Raw genomic sequence first — 4,867 nt, 5'->3', positions numbered from 1 at the left:
TCCAGTTTAACTTCCAGACTTGAGCTTTTCTGAGCCTGCACTGCTATAATTCTTTACCTAAGGTGAGAAACGTGGCCTGAATTCTCTGTGGTCCTGGAGAACCAAAGTAAAGCTGACATTAACACAGTCCCCAAAAGTTCACAAAGATTAATATGCTGCTGAATTATTTAAAAAGATCGGCAATTCTTTATCTTATCCATATGCATGGCTCGAGTATCCAGCTAGCTTTGTGCAGTTATGATGAGAAGAGACTTTTAAGATAAGGTTAATCAGAATATCCCTCTTAGTTAAAAATCAGCACTGAAGCTAGATAAAAATGTGTTCTCTGTGGGATGAGAATTGACCTCAAAAATATATTTCCACTCCTTTGTGCTGACGTGGGTCTCCAGTAATTTCTCATAAGTTTGTTTGAACTGTACCTCCTGCAGGAGTGTCACTGCTTGTCAGTGACATGAGCCAACATGGAAGGAAAATTGGGGCAAGAAGAAAGACAGGTGGTCAGAAGTCCTTAGGGATAAACAACCAGCATGACTGGCTTTGGCATCTCAGGTTCTGGAATGTAAGGGGCCTCCTTTCTTTGCTCACACCTTGGGTTAAGCGACAGTCATGCTCTACTGTCTTCTCTAAAGTGAACTCTGTACACCTGGGGCTGTCTGATGCAAATTACGCTGTTTGTTCTCAATATCTCAGGGATAACCTGCAGAGGCGAAGTCTCCATGATGTATCGTTTGCCACATCCTGGTCCTAGTGTTCTTCTTTGTCACCACCAGTGTTTTCTAAAACCTTGGTGTGCAGTAAATAGTTAAAATGAAGGGAGAGAAAATCTGGATGCTTCCCTTCTGGGGATCATTTAGGTTAGGTTTCACTCCTGGATCCAAAGAGAGAGAACTCTGAAAAAGAAATGAGTGGATTTAGTCCTTGGCAGGGGCAAAGGCTCGAGAGTCCTGGCTGAGGAGAGAAGCTGGGAGGCATCTTCAGTGAGTCTGTTGATGAGTTGAGCTTCTGGCTTGCCGTGTGCAGCTCCTTAGTGGTAAGGCCTGTCGCGAGAGGGTCTGCACCGTGTGGAAAAGCACTGTGAGTCTGTGAAGGGAAGCAAGAGGTCTCCAAGCCATCCGACCCCCAGCTACCATGGGCTGCCGAGGACTCTCAGCTGAGTGGCTCTGGAAAGACTAGGAAGCAACACTCCAGAAAGACTGGAGGGCATAACCACAACTAAGAGATGAGCCTGAAAGTACTTCCTTTTGGGGGGGATGGGAGCCTATAATAAAGCAAGCAGGATTCAGATCACAGTGTTCCTGGGTGCCTTATTAACTGAGTTTGAATTTTATTCTGTGGACGTGTGTTTGAGAGAAGCAACCTGTTTAGATTTGGGACACATTTGATTGTAGCCCTGAAAGCCCAGGTTTTCTTGGGGCTTAGGGGGTTTTGGAAAATGGTGAGAGAGATTTGTCCAAGTTTTGGCTGGTGATGTCTGAGGAAGGCACTGTTGATCCAAGGTCTTCCACCAAGATCAGAAGATTTTTTAAAATTTTGAGATGAGGACTCACAGGAAATTGTAAACATAATACCCAGGGGTTCTTGGACCCTTCACCCAGTTTTCCTCAATGATAACATCTTCTATAATTATAGGGAAATAGTAAAATCAAGAAATTGGCATTGGTATAAGCCTCAGAGCTTATTCAAATTTATTAGTCACATGTGCTCATATGAGTTGTGTATGTGTATTTGTGTGTGTGTTCTACATGATTTTATCACATTTGTTAATACCACTACAACCAAGATACAAAACTGCTCCATCACCTCAAACATTCCTCAGGATACCCCTTTACAGTCATATTTATCAGCCCCCTCACCCCATCATCCCCCACACCCACCTTCAATACTTGGAATCAATAACTCTGCAGTTCTAGAGTTTGACCATTTGAGAGTGCAATGTACATGAAGTCATACGTGTATCACCTAATCTCAGTGCCATGCCCTTGAGATTCATCCAAGTTCTCTGTGTGTCAATAACTGGGAGATCTTAAAGGTCCCTGAGTTTATTCTATTCTTAGACAATATTTTCAGTTGGTAACAATTTAGGTATTTACTGCCTTGAGAAAGAGGCTCAAGAAAGTAAAATGCTAAAGGAATCTTGCATTCGATTAAGAAGGATAATTGTCACAGAATATTCTGGAATCCAGAGGAATTGAGGGACTTTTTCTCAACTCTTAGCTCATAGATAGATCTGCCATTGTTTTTCACCCTGTGACTTGAATTTTTTTTTTTATTCTGTCATTCTGGTGAAATGGGAACTGAATATCTCTGTTTTCTTCTATGCTGTATGTTGGAAATCGTGAACAATCATGAAAAACAGACACCTGGATTCGTGTTCATGTTCTGCTCTACACATATCTCAACTCCCACGAAGAGTCTCAGGTTCTTTATTTATAATGTGGGGGGTTTGAAACCTGTCTTCTCTACCCACAGAGCCATTAGCAGCGTTAAATTAGATTATGTATATTACAGCAATTCTTAAACTGTCAGGGACTATTTAAATGGAAAGGATAGTTTTAACATTGACATGACCTAATAAAGAGATTAAAAATAACTTTTTTTTTTTTTTTTTTTTTTTTATCCCAAAGCCTCATGTTTACAACGTGAAGTGGTGTTTGGTGTAAGAAAGAACAGTTCCTCAGATCCCACTTGTTAAAAGCTCCGTCACTTTGAAAATTTACCTATTTTTTCTCAAGTTGTTTTATTTTTTAATTTTTTAAAAAATATTTTTTAGTTGTAGATTTTATTTTTTTAGTTGTTTATTTTATTTGTTGATTTATATGTGGTGCTGAGGATTGAACCCAGTGCCTCACACATGCTAGGCAAGCACTGTACCACTGAGCCACAACCCCAGCCCTAAGTTGTTTTATTTTTAAATTTAAAAGTGTACAACATTCTGAAGGATGTTGTGGTGGCAGGAGATTATGTGAATAATATGAATAATGTACAGTACGGAGATATAGGAATAATGTAATGTGATTAATATGGGACTTTACGAGTATAGGTGTTTAAAAATGGTAGTTCTACTGTCATTATAATTGCTACTTTTTAAAAAGGACCTGTGGATTGATTACTTTTGGAAAATACATGGCCTCTCAACTCTGCCAGGTTAACTGAAGATTTCTTTACTTGCTTTTGCGTAACTTGTCATTTGAAGTGCCACATTCCTGTCCTGCCAGGTGGGAGGCATAATAGTAATGATAACACATAGACTTTGTAGCAGAGAGACCTGAACTGAAGTGTCAGCTCGCTTACTCTAATGTTAGGGAGGTCAAATAATCTGAACATCAGTTTCTTCATCTATATTATAAAGTAACATCAGATGGCCTGTCGGGTGTTCGGTAATGACATGAATTTGGTATTTGACATGAATCTCTAAATCATAACCACCTCAAAATAAAGAAAAGATCAACAATCCTAGGGTGGACCGGGTGCTTTATTCCTTTTCACTGAGGTTCTTGCTTTCCTTTGTTAACTGAAGAATAGCTAAGATCAGGATCTGAAAACTGGTGGCTCACAGGTTGTATTGTTCTCCATAAATGTGATCTGGTTGACCAGCAAATCTCCGTCTCTGTCTCTCTATTTCTCAATCATTGTTTGGTTTTAGTACTTTGAACTCAAATGCCTTTAGGAGAGCAAGGACCCACTCGTTCTACATCTTCTACCAGAATGTTTCTCACATTTACTTACACACCTGGACATCTGAAGTATTCCAACTTGTTACAGCTGAAATCAACTGCCATTTCCCAAAGTGTGGTCTATGGAATGGAGAAAATCAAGGGTTGAAGATTTTCTCTTCTATGCAGAAGCTAGAGGGAAAATAAGGTGAAAAAAGGGAGGATCCCATGAAAATAGAGGGAAGACCAGTGAAATAGAGGAAGGGGATATCAAGAGAGGGAGGAGGGAAAGAAAAAGGGAGGAACTGCAGAAAAATTGACCAAATTAGTTGGGCATGGTGACACGTGCCTGTAATCCCAGTAGCTCAGAAGGCTGAGGCAGGAGGATTGTGAGTTCAAAGCCAGCCTCAGCAAAAGTGAGGCGCTAAGCAACTCAGTGAGACCCTGTCTCTAAATAAAATACAAAATAGGGCTGGGGATGTGGCTCAGTGGTCGAGTGCCCCTGAGTTCAATCCCCAGTACCAAAAAAATAAACAAATAAATAAATTGACTAAATTATGCTGTGTACACATGTGAATATACCATAGTGAATTTCATCTTTATGTGTATCTATAAAGTACCAATGAAAAAACAATAAATAAACAGAAAGAAAACCAGTAGAGGAGAGGAAAGAAAACAGGGGAAGGGAGGAGAGGAGATCACAGAAAGTACTGGGGACTGAATTGGAGCAAATTATATTCCATACATGTGTGATTATGTCAAAATGAACCCCATGATTATGTATAACTATAATGCATAAATAAAACATCTAAAAAACAAATTTAATAAATTAATTTATTATTGATCTTCATAAACACCAATGAAATGTTTCCTAAATGTATTTTATAACAGAATTCCTACCTGAGAACCTTGCAGGATTAGTGAGTCATTCACTACAGCAGCTTTCTTCATATTTTTTTCTATATGTATATTTTTAATGTTGTAACTACCTTACCAAAGACTGCAGAACTAGAATCTGGGAACCTGCCTGTACATGGGGGATGGGGTGAGCCTGGAACCACATGGATCATGGAGTTAGTGGATCCAGAGACAATGTTTAGGAGCAAAGCTCAGAGACTAAGCAAAGCCCTAATCAGAAGGGACTTGGTGGAGGCTCAAGTCAGGTAGACGTCAAAGAGGCAGATTCTGGAGAGGGAGAAATGCAGAAAGGCAGG

Source organism: Sciurus carolinensis, chromosome 3 (assembly GCF_902686445.1).
Source record: "Sciurus carolinensis chromosome 3, mSciCar1.2, whole genome shotgun sequence".
Lineage (NCBI taxonomy): Eukaryota > Metazoa > Chordata > Mammalia > Rodentia > Sciuridae > Sciurus > Sciurus carolinensis.
This window is presented reverse-complemented; position numbering follows the sequence as displayed.